Genomic DNA, 13,193 nt, shown 5'->3' with positions numbered 1-13,193 from the left:
GAATGATATTATGGATAAAAGAATGGACAGTCTATGAGATCAACATTGGTTGTTAATAATGAAAGTGTTGTTGCTGTGAAGTGGAAACGTCTAGGAGCAACGACCTACCACTGAAGCAAGTAAAAACCGTCTGTCCTTGGTTGCAACACTCACTACCTTTTCCAAACTGCCTCTGGAAGCGACATCATGCTTCCAGAGGCAGCTTCATGAAATGCGTTTCCATGGCCAAGCAGCCGCACACAAGCCTAAGATCACCATGCGCAATGCCAAGCGTCGGCTGGCGTGGTATAAAGCTCGCTGCCATTGGACTCTGGAGCAGTGGAAACGCATTCTCTGTAGTGATGAATCACGCTTCACCATCTAGCAGTCCGACGGACAAATCTGGGTTTGCCAGGAGAACGTTACCTTCCTGAATGCATAGTGCCAACTGTAAAGTTTGGTGGAGGAGGAATAATGGTCTGAGGTTGTTTTTCATGGTTCTGGCTAGGCGCCACATCAAACACCTTTGGGATGAATTGGAACGCTGACTGTGAGCCAGGCCTAATCGCCCAACATCAGTGCCTGACCTCACTAATGCTCTTGTGGCTGAATGGAAACAAGGCCCTGCAGCAAAGTTCCAACATCTAGTGGAAAGTCTTCCCAGAAGAGTGGAGGCTGTTGTAGCAGCAAAGGGGGGACCAACTCCATAATAATGCCCATGATTTTGGAATAAGATATTCGACAAGCAGGTGTCCAAATACTTTTGGTCATGTAGTGTATGTGTCGCGATAGGTAAGGATGCGATAGGTAAGGAGAAGGAGGCGGTCAAAGGGGGATGAGTGCAACCGGTGTGAAATGGCTAGCTAGTTAGCGGTGCGCGCTAGTAGCATTTCCCTTGCTCTGCATGGACTGCAGCTTTTGTTAGGGATATGTAACGGTGCTTTGTGGGAGGCAGTTGTTGATGTGTTCAGAGGATCCCTGGTTTAATCCCAGGTTGGGAAGTGGAAAGGGATGGAAACAATACTGTTACACACACAGGTACTCAAATCTCCATGTGGCTGTATCTATAAGTATACAGATACAGACATAAATTAACATGCATATGTACAAATACAATAGCACTCAGGCATACAGTATGTTGATGCTCTGTCTCAAGGCTCATCTGTCCACTGACGTAAGGAATATCTATGGGTGATTTAAAAATACAAATAATCTTAACTCCTCCATCCTCCATCCTCGACTCCTTTTGAAAAAGGTCAAAGGTAATCAAGGACAGGCGACGAGGGAACGTGAACGAAATTGTGCTTGTATGTAATGAGACTAATTCCCCACTCGCGAGTCACCATGCAAATGATGTTTACAAGGATTGAATCCCAAAATAAATGTAAAGTAGTAGAAATAAATTAAGCTAGTTGTGCTAGACATTTTATAGATGAAAGTAGAATATTTTACAACAAAACAGCTGATTCAAAGGTGATGTGGCGGATCTCAAAATTCTTCCACGGAGGACAAAGGTAGGATACTCTTGTGCTTCCATGGCGGGAGGAGGCTATTGGGGAGATGAGGACACTCCTCCATTCGCTTACTAACAAATTGACCCTCTCCTTGACCACTCAACCACTTTTAAGTTTCCCGGTCACGAAGGAAAGGAGGACGGAGGAGTCGAGGAAAGAACATACTTTTTCCCAATTAAGAATCTCCCATTGTTATTTTTGTTAGTGATCAGAAGGGTGGGAGCATTTACAGTGCCTTCAGAAAGTATTCACACCCCTAGACTTTTTCCACATTTTGTTGTGTTACAGCTTGAATTTTAAATGAATAAAATATAGATTTTGTGTCACTGGCCTACACATAATAAAACATAATGTAAAAGTGGAATTATTATTATTATTTTTACAACTTAATTAAAAATGAAAAGCTAAAATGTATTGAGTCAATAAGTATTCAACCCCTTTGTTATGGCAAGCCTAAATAAGTTCAGGAGTAAAAATGTGCTTAACAAGTCACAAGACTCATGTTTAAACATGATTTTTGAATGTCTACCTCATCTCTGTTCCCCACACATAAAATGATCTGTTAGGTCCCTTAGTCGAGAAGTAAATTTCAAACACCAATTCAACTACAAAGACCAGGGAGGTTTTCTAATACCTCGCAAAGATGGGCACATATTGGTAGATGAGTAAAAATAAAGCAGCCATTGAATATCCCTTTGAGCATGGTGAAGTTATTAATTACACTTTGGATGGTGTATCAATACACCCAGTCACTACTAAAATGCATGTGTCCTCCCTAACTCAGTTGCCGGAGAGGAAATAAACCGCTCAGCGATTTTACTATGAGGCCAATGGTGACTTTTAAACAGTTACAGAGTTTAATAGCTGCGATAGAAAAGTGAGGATGGATCAACAACATTGTAGTTACTTCACAATTTTAACCTAAATGACAAAGTGAAAAGAAGGAAGAATGTATGCAGACAGGGGTATGAATACGTGTGTAAATCAGATATTTCTGTATTAAATTTAATATGCAAAATATTTTAAAGGAATTTTCACTTTGTCGTTATGGGATATTGTGTGTAGTGGTGGCTATTTAGCAGCCTGATGGTCTGAGGGTAGAAACAATTGGCCAGTCTTTCAGTTTTTGCCATGATGCTCCTGTACTGCCCGCGTCTGAGTGATTGAAGTGACGAAAACAGGGCATGGCCTGGGTCCCTGATGATCTTCTTTGCCTTCCTGCAACACCTGGTGTTGTTGGTGTCCTGTAGGGCAGGCAGCGTGCACCCTATTGTGCGTTCGTATCGCTCTCTGAAGAGCCTTGCTGTCCGTGGTGGGGGAGTTGCCGTACCAGCTGTGATGCAGCCCGACAGTATGCTCTCGATGTTGCTCCTGTAGAACACTGTAAGGGCCCTCGTGGACAGGTCGAATTTCTTCAGCATCCTGAGGTTGAAGAGTCGCTGTTGTGCCTTCACTACGTTGTCCATGTGGCTAGACCATTTCAGCTTCTCTGAGATGTGTACGCAGTTGAATTTCAAGTTATTAACCATCTCCATTGCGGCCCCATTGACGAGGATGGGGGTGTGTCCAGCCTGGTTCCTCCTGAAGTCCACAATCAGCTCCTTTGTTTTGCTAACGTTGAGGGAGAGGTTGTTTACCTGGCACTACGCCGTCAGAGTGCGTACCTCGTCCCTGTAGGCTGTCTCGTCGTTGTTGGTGATCAGGTCTACTACTGTTGTGTCGTCAGCGAAGATTATGATTTAGTTAGAACCGTGTGAGGCCACGCAGTCGTGGGTTTACAGAGATACAGGAGGGGACTGAGGACGGACCCTTGTGGGGCCCCAGTGTTCAGGATCAGTGTCGCGGAGGTAATGCTGCCTACTTTCACCACCTGGGGGCGGCCCGTTGTAAAGATTAGGACCCAGCTGCATCGGGAGTTCAGACCCAGGGCTGTACAATTGTAATGAGCCCATAGGGCACTATTAATGGAGGCTCCTAAGAGGAGGAAGGGGAGGACCATCCTCCTCAGTGAATTTCATAAAAATAGTGAGACATTAAAAAAGCTATCCTTTTTAGATAAAACTATACTAAATATATTCACGTCACAAAATTATTTATTAAAACATAGTGTGTGCAATGAAGTTTTACAGCAGCCTCAGCAGCACTCCGTAGGGTATCACCATGGTGTACCCGGAGGACAGATAGCTTCTGTCCTCCTCTGGGTATATTGACTTCAATTCAAAACCTAGGAGGCTTATGGTTCTCACCCCCTTCCATAGACTTACACAGTAATTATGACAACTTCCGGAGGACGTCCTCCAACCTATCAGAGCTCTTGCACCATGAACTGACAGGTTGTCCACCCAATCAAAGGATCAGAGAAATAATCTAGTATTGAAAGCATACTGTAAGCTACAGCTAGCTAGCACTGCATAACATGTGGTAGTTGGCTCAGAGAGAGAAAGACAATAGTTGAACAGTTTTAAGGAAAAGCAAGAGAGGGAGAAAGAGAGAGCTAGCTATGTATTTCTTAGTATTGTTTTTCCACTTTCACTTTTATTTACTTAGCTAGTGACAAATGCAGCTAGCTAGTTTAGCCTACTCAAACACCGAGCTCAAACAGAGTTTGAACTGGAACTCTTCCAATTCAAGGTATGCTTTTGGCTTTATTAATTTATTGCCACCGAGGCCTGCCAGTGTAACTGCTAAACTGCTTTCCCTGACCAAGACGCTTCTCCCCCGATTGTTCAGTTTGGCCGGGCGGCCAGCTCTAGGAAGAGTTTTGGTGGTCCCAAACTTCTTCCATTTAAGAATGATGGAGGCCACTGTGTTCTTGGGGTCTTCAATGCTGCAGAAATATTTTGGTACCCATCCCCAGATCTGTTTCTCGACACAATCCTGTCTCGGAACTCTCTGGACAATTCTTTCCACCTCATTGCTTTGTTTTTGCTCTGACCTGCACTGTCAACGGTGGGACCTTATATAGACAGGTGTGTGCCTTCCCAAATCATGTCCAATCAATTGAATTTACCACAGGTGGACTCCAATCAAGTTCGAGAAACATCTCAAGGATGGTCAATGGAAACAGGATGCACCTGAGCTCAATTTCGAGTCTCATCGCAAAGGGTCTGAATACTCATGTAAATAAAGTATTTCTGTTTTTATTTGTTAATACATTTGAAAAATTATCTAAAAACCTGTTTTCGCTGTGTTATTATGGGGTATTGTGTGTAGATTGACGAAGAACATGTTTTATTTAATCCATTTTAGAATAAGCTGTAACGTAACAAAGTCTGGAAAAAGTCAAAGAGTGTGAATACTTTCCGAATGCACTATATATACCAATAGCTGTTTGTATGTGTCTGGTATGAAAGTGTTTGACCGTGATTAGAGGTGTATTCATTGCACCGATTCTGTTGAAAAACATTTCTTAAACGGAACAATACGTGGATTAACATACCAGAATTTGTCCAATAGAAACTCTTGTTTGCAACAGTTGATTAATGATTGCACTCTAGATCAGCTACAGTAGAGTGTGCAAGGCGGTATTGAATGTATCACGGTCTGTCACCCTGATTACTCAAAATTCTCTCGACTTGGTTGTAGCAACCTCATGATGGGTACAGGAAAAATTTGAGTATCATGTAGTAGCCTAAACCTATCAATGCTACATTGTGCTGGGTTATTGAAATATGAATGACAGTCATACAATATGTTTTAATATAAATAAGGCCATGTTCATAAAACATATATATCATCCTCCCTCATCTTAAACAGTACCGACAGCAACTGGGCACTATGGTATTGAAGGCAGAGCTGTAGTTGATGAACAGCATCCTCACATATGCATTATTTTTGTTCAGGTGGGTAAGGGCAGTGTGCAGTGCAATGGCTATTGCGTTGTCCGTGGATCTGTCAGGGCCATTGGTGGACTTAGGTACAGGCGACATGGGAAGCCGCCCAGGGCGCCAGCCCAAAAATAAAAATAAATAAAAAATAAAAATAAATAAAAAAAGATTCGGAATGGTGACATTTCGCGATCGGTTTTCTATCGCTCATTTGCACGTCACGTCAATGATATCATGTCACCATGTGGGACTGTGGGTCAATTAACCTTGTCGGAGTGGGCGCCCTGATTCTAGTTTGTGAGCTAGGCAGGCTACTGCCTGGGAAGGTCTCCCACTCAGAAGTACGAGATGGGGAGGTGGGGCGGGTGTAGGTTGGCCTCTGGTCTCCCCACTGGAAGCCCGAGGTAGGGGGAGCGGGAGAATCTATCAAATAGCGCACCTCTAACTTTGTACAGTACTAATGCAATTTGTCAAATCAGTCACACTACAAAATGCTACCAAATAAACCACAATTCATTCATAATACTGTGAATATATAGTTTCACAGACATATTGTTGAATTTTTTTCTGGTTTGTGCGAAATCGTTAAGAATAATATAAAATCAGTCTGCACACCACCAAGGTGAATTGGTTTAGTCTTGACTCTTGGTTGACAGTGTTGGGGGATGGGTAATGTATTGATGCTCGAGTGCCAAATCCACACAAATGGATAAGAAAAGGTCTAAGCAATCAGGTGTACAGTTTAGGAAAAAGAGGAAAGAAGAAGAGGAGAAACACGGAAAAAGATAAAGGTATGCAGCTATGTAATCTCTTCATGAGTATAATATTATGCATGTAATGAAATAGGCTAGTATAACACTTATGTTTGTTAGCCTTTGTTGCTTGTTATGCTATTACACATAGGGCAACAATATTCAGTTTTCTGTCCAACTAGCTTACATAACATTAGATAGAATTTCACAGTTTCATCATGATAATGTGTGTAGCCTGCAGCAAAATGATTACAACCTAACTAGCATATTATTGATTTAGTTAACTTTCATTGAGATGACATCATAAAGGTTTTCTGTGATTGTATTGACTAGGTCCTGAACTCATTAAGGGGAATTTCCAATGCTGTAGGCTAACTTAGAAGACGTCGATATTATGCTGATATTTTGTATCTTTTGTGATATATTGAGTCTTTTGGGGTGAATAAAAATTACAGTTAGTGCAGAATGGTGCTTTTTTTGCTGGCGGGTGGTGATATAGGGTTGAGTACGTCGGTGAGGGCGGTGGTGATATGGTCTTTGACTAGCCTCTCAAAGCACTTCATGAGGACGGAAGTGAGTGCTACTGCTAATTCGATCACAATTCCCACAGTAGAGCGAAACATTGCTAGAATTAACTAAAGGGGAAAACTGTAGAAAGTTGAGTGAAGTTCAATCTTGTGCTTCTCTGCACAGGCTCATATTTCTTCTGCAGAGCAGTCCGAGGGAGCTGTGGGCGCGCAGCTTGGCGGGAACATTGCTTATAAGCATATCTTGTCAGCTAAATGAACAAGACTACAGCATTGGACATGGAGCATAGACAGATAACTAACATACAGTAGGCCAACTCATTCTGTTCTTCTGAAATACATTTTATTCACATCATAACGTTTATTTAGACTTGACTAAAATAAATAATGAATGTCTTGTGATGGTGTATATTAAATTAATGTATTCTACTTTTTAAATGTAGATGTTCCTAACGCGCACATCATCGGCTGTATGCATAGAGACCTGGAGATGCTAAATGCGTTTACGTTAAAGGTAAATTACCGTGAGACTGGCAGCCTTTTGCATGACAATAACCGGCTGTCAAAATTAAATGACCACCACAGCCCTAGATGCAACTCAATATGAGGAAGGTGTTCCTTCCTTTATACTCAGTGTACACACAGTCATTATTTTATTTTGTTCACAACCCCAAGCTCACAAATACTTCTCCACGTAGTGTAAGTGTGGTGAAACTAAAAGTTTGTTCAGAGTAGTTTCATTTGATAATTACCTTTCTGCTCAGTCTGCAGCTGTTCTCAGAATTGGAATCTTGAAGTGGATGTGATGTCCTGCTGTTGCTGCTCAAATATTTATAGTTAAAATTCTCTCTCATTATTAGCCCATGAAGTCGAACCAACCAATTAGAGTACATGGTTTTATCAGAGGAGGGGACAGGAAACGGATAGGCTGGGTACTAGACGGTTTAGCTAACATACCTCTACTTGTACAGTATAAACAGGAAAAGGAAACAAAAAAGAAGTGGGGCCCAAACCTCCCATCCCACTCCTCCAAACCCACCTAACCAACATGTCTCCATCCCTATTGTATCAACACACTTGTAGTCTGTGTATTAGACAAATATGTTAACTTTGACTCTTGTGCGTAGAAAGTGAAAGTGTGGGAGCATCAGACTCTCTTGGGGTCTTTTTTTTAAACAAGTATTTATTTGCCACAGGGGCTGTCCCCCCCATCTCCTGTGGCAATTTCACCTATGACTCAGTATTGAACTTTGAACTCACTGTTACAATAACTCAGTCAAATCCAGCAGTGATTTCTAAGAAGTGGAAAGTGAAAGTGTGAGAGCAGCACCAGACTCTCGTGTGTGTGGACATGTTTAACTATACTTGTGGGGACCAAACATACTTTGACACAATAAGGGTTTCTCGTGTGAAGAATAGCTTAAAGTCTGGGTAGAATCCTCTCCCCTGTAACTATTCCCAAGGTCGTTGTTGTAAATGAGAATGTGTTCTCAGTCAACTTACCTGGTACCAGAAGGGTTAAATAAAAATAAATAAATGTCTGCAAGAACATAATGGGAGGGTAGCCTTTCGACCTTTTACTGAAACAGTTTTGTTGGTTTTGTAGGCTTCAAATGATGAGTAATGGCTGGCCGTCTGGGTTCGAGGGGGCCGGGATGGCCTTCTGGGGGGCCGGGATGGCCGTCTGGATTTGGGGGTCCGGGTGTATGAGCTGTAGGGTGCGAGGGCGAAGGCCACTGTACAGGGAGTGTTCAGGGGGCATGACACGCTGGTCATTGTAGAGGGAAAGCTCTGGGGGTTTGGTCCAATGACCAGTGGAAGTAGAGGGGGAACACTCTGGAAAGGTGGCACGTTGGGTTCATGACTAGGTGTCTGGTATCCATCCCATCTTGGCTGGGGATGGGAGTAGCTGGCTGGCTACTCAGGGTAGGCATATGGAGCCTGGTAATGCTGAGCTGGTTGTTGGACTTGGGACTGGTAATGCTGAGCTGGGGTCAGGTAAGGTTGGGCTGGTAGCTAAGCTGTGGCCTGGGCTAGGGCTTGGCATGGCTGGGTCGGGGGCTGATGGGGCTGAACTGGGGCGTGGGCTGGAGCCTGGTATAGCTGGGCCATGTGCTGCTAGAACTGAGCAGGGGGCTGGAGCCTGGTATGGCTGGAAGCTGGTAGAGCTGAGCCGGGGTAGGGCTGACCTGGAGACTGGGTTCTAGAATACCATTGAAGTCGTGGGTCTGTCCGGCATACTGTATGTAGGCTTGACTTTGTGACCTTTACTGCAGCCCCTGGGTCAGATCAGGTGGTAAGGTGGCGAGGTAACGGATGAAGGGTAGGCCGCTGGGCTGGGATCCATGGGACTAGGGGATAGTGTTATTTAATCCGGAGGACTGGTTTGATCTACCCCCACTCGGGGTGCAAACTGGTCTCTGGAGGGTTATGTGATATATCCGGGGGCGCTGAGGTACCGGAACACATTGAGAAAAAAAGTATTAATTCAAAGCATTTTAGACGTCACTGCAGTATGCCACATACTTGAGTATAGCTGCGGACCTTACACAAATCCAATTTTTTAATAGCCTAATTTTCTAGACATCAATGTACAGTGACATTTAAATAACACTGCAGAACACCCGCCATATGCACAAATACTCAGCTGTGGGGCTTACAAGACCCGAATTTCATATCATTTTCAAGACATCAATGTAGCAGTAGAACAAATATCACAATATCAGAATATAACTTCAAATAAAATAAATCAATGTAGGCTACAGCAGAACACACATATGAGAATATATAGGCCTCCTGCCTATGTGATAATATGAAGCACATATCATATTCATGTTCTTTGCTGGAAAGGTAAAGGGGAAAAAATGTCCTACCTTCGTTTTCAAAACCTCCCACAATGACAAGTCCATTTAACTCCTAAGGGTCAACTTGCTCAAGGCCATGAGTGGGCATGTGGCTGTGATGTTTAGCCTCCTTCTAAGGCTGTTCTGAAGACTCTGGCTGTAGTGTCTATTTGACATTTTTATTTTGAGTGTTAACCTGGGTATCCTCTTTAGCCTTGTCTACAAGGCTTGCTGCCACAAAATGCACCTTGGTTCAGACATGTTAAAAACCTGTTTTCTGAGGGCTCTTTGTTGTTGTTTTTTTTTTTGATCTGATGCATAGGATGTTAATTCACTGTACATTCCACCCACTCTTTTGCTAGTTTAATCGCTCCAGTCATTTCTAGACCAAAGCTCCCAACCTTTTTGCATGTTGTACAGCCCAACTTCGAATTCTAGCTTGCTTGTTCTTGAACTGCAACTTGCACCTGCTCCGAGCACTTTGTCGGTGGATGCACTGCCTACCTCCCCTCCAGCTCCTGTCTCCCTCACCCGCTGAGTCTGACTAGCTAGGAGGCCTATTAGCTAGTGTAGGTGCCGGTGGTGATGCTGAACTGGTGGGATTAGCATCGCCTTCAGGAACAGTTTCCCCCTCATTCCTCTCCTCCGGCACTGACAGTTCTCTGGCTCGTTCTGGGTTCGATTCACCATCTTTCTCTGGATTTTTGGATTTCACAAATGTCAAACTTGATTTTATTTTCTTATAAACTTTTTATTTAGTTTCACCACGATTCAAATTCATTAGGGAGATGACAAGACTAGGCTACGTGACGTGATTGCGTAGGGACATCCTCACTAACTGACCACCACTACCATGACCTGTTTCAAGATCAGTTACTTACCCCACTGGCCCTCCCCATAACCTCAATGTACAAAGAGAAGGTCTGGAATCAGTGTGGCAGGATAGGATGATTACATAGAAAGATCACAAGGCTTTTACATGATGGTCTTTCTGGGGGGCGGGAGAAATAACGAGGAGGCAATTTGATTTAATGCTGATCGCTTTTATTAGAATGTTACAGTGCGAACAGTGAAATAATCAATGAATCATGCCGCGAGAGGTTCAGGATATAGAACAAAAAAAGTCAAATCTGAGAGGCAGAATCCGGCTCAAATTAAGCACTGCTTTTGACCTTTTATTGAAAAAGGCTTGTTGGTCTTTTGTAGGCTTCAAATTATGAGAAATGCTTTGGAAGATGAAGTACTTATTTTGCGAGTCTTGTGTTAAAACGTGGGCCAGATCTTTGACGTGTTTGGCTTGGGAACTCATGTGACGTTCAGCACACTGCAATGCAGAATTTGGACAAGGAACTTTAATCAAGATTCTGTTGTAGGCCGCAGCACACATGAATCACTCAGTTGCGATTTTGGCATGTAAAACTTGGTGGGGCAAACTCAACATTTTGTTTGATGCATGCCAGCAAAGCCACTACACAGCACATCACTAAACTAATACATTAATTGCACTATAACGGTGACAACCGTTTGCCCACAAACTAAATACAGCTGTCCTGACAGCGGAGCTTTCATTTCAGCACAACGGAGTGATTCCTTACCAAAATTAAACCTGGCTATCAGCGGCGCCTCATCTGACAGTGAAACAGTTCATTCAGCCTCATTTACTGACTTTTTAAAGCCATAGCTGTTATGGCTGACTTGCTTGAACAAATGTGGTTTCTACTGATTCCTTGTGGATTTGTGTAAGTCGATAAGAACCTCATTGTCCTTCAATAAAAACGAACGGCATCATGAGTTTTGAACTATACACAAACATTACATTTATGTTCAGTAAATTCATAATGTTCTTATATCATTAACACTTAGCTCGCAGTAGAAGGAAGAGCAAGTAAACAAGCTGCGATGAGGTAGGCCTATTCCTTCAGCAATTTCAAAATGGACACCTACCGAAATACAGATAGATTCAGAGAGAGAGAGAGAGACACGCTTAGCCTACCATTTGAAGTATTTTATTAGGCCTATGTGATTTAAAAAGGAAGGAAAATACAATACGAGGATCCACTTTCGTAGACAATATACAGATGCACAGACACTGCATTGCACAAACAAAACAACTCTCGCAATATCAACTGGAATTGCATGGGTCTATTACTGAACTCTTTGTTGAAAACAAATACTTTAATGAGAAGAGACTGTCACTGGCAAACATGGTTACAGACTCAACAACATTATATAGTATCCCCTCCTCGTGAAGAAAAGCACGAGCTAATTTATGCAGCAGCATACAAGACATTTTTGGACTCACCGTTGTTGTGCTTACTTGCACAGGAAGGTGGCGCAGCGGTCCTTCTCGTGGGCAAATTTAGTCATCACTGGGAACTGGGAACTATGAAAAAAACAAGGTTGAATCATGACGTCAGTGATCTTTTGGTCGGAGCTCTAGAAAGAGGCCCGAGTTCCCGGCTTGGAATTTCCCCATTTATTTCAGAGTTCCCAGTTGTCTTGAACTCAATGAAGTCTGAGATTCAGTTCCAAGTTTCCAGTTGTTTTGAACGCGGCAGAAGTCATAATGGATTGACAACATGGCCAATGTATTCCACCTTTTCTGAAACATGGTGTTGCAAGTGAATGTTTATCCTTTTAAGAATGGAAAAGAGACCATTTCAGACAGATGTTTTAAATCCTTGAACCCAAACTTGGACCATTTACACCCTCTCCACAGAATATCAGGCAGGGCAAGCAAAATAGTGATTGCTTTGCAACGTCTGCAGTTAGCAACTGATTCCTTCCAAACCACTCATTCTTGTATTTGCGATTTCCGACTTGTTGTGTAATGTTTATGTCCAATGGCCGATGATTACCGATACTTTTTATCTATAATTAATCTTCATATGACAAGGATTAAAGATGATTTGCCAGTAGACTGTCGATGTGATTCATGATGATGACTGCTTGTCTAGCGTGGTAGCTATGATTTTGAAAGTAACATGATCAATCCAATCAAAGTTACGGTAGATATAATGTGATTTGACGTAATTTTATCTGTAGCTAATTACCTCGTGCTTTCTTGGATGGGCACTTCTAATGTACAGTCGTATGAAAAAGTTTGGGCACCCCTGACAATTTCCATAATTTCCATTTATAAATAATTGGGTGTTTGGATCAGCAATTTCATTTTGATCTATCAAATAACTGATGGCCACAGTAATATTTCAGTAGTGAAATTAGGTTTATTGGATTAACAGAAAATGTGCAATATGCATCAAAACAAAATTAGACAGGTGCATAAATTTGGGCACCCCAATAGAAAAATCACATCAATATTTAGTAGAGCCTCCTTTTGCTAAAATAACAGCCTCTAGACGCTTGCCATGAGTGTCTGGATTCTGGATGAAGGTATTTTGGACCATTCCTCCTTACAAAACATCTCCAGTTCAGTTAGGTTTGATGGTTGCCGAGCATGGACAGCCCGCTTCAAATCATCCCACAGATTCTCAATGGTATTCAGGTCTGGGGACTGGGATTGCCATTCCAGAACATTGTACTTGTTCCTCTGCATAAATGCCCGGGTAGATTTTGAGCAGTGTTTTGGGTCGTTGTCTTGTTGAAATATCCAGCGCCGGCGTAACTTCAACTTTGTGACTGATTCTTCAAACTTATTCCCAAGAATCTGCTGATATTCAGTGGAATCCATGCGACCCTCAACTTTAACAAGATTCCCAGTACCGGCACTGGCCACACAGCCCCACAGCAT

This window comes from Salvelinus namaycush, chromosome 26, assembly GCF_016432855.1.
Source record: "Salvelinus namaycush isolate Seneca chromosome 26, SaNama_1.0, whole genome shotgun sequence".
Taxonomy (NCBI): domain Eukaryota; kingdom Metazoa; phylum Chordata; class Actinopteri; order Salmoniformes; family Salmonidae; genus Salvelinus; species Salvelinus namaycush.
The sequence above is the reverse complement of the archived record's forward strand: the minus strand, read 5'-3'. Positions refer to the sequence as shown.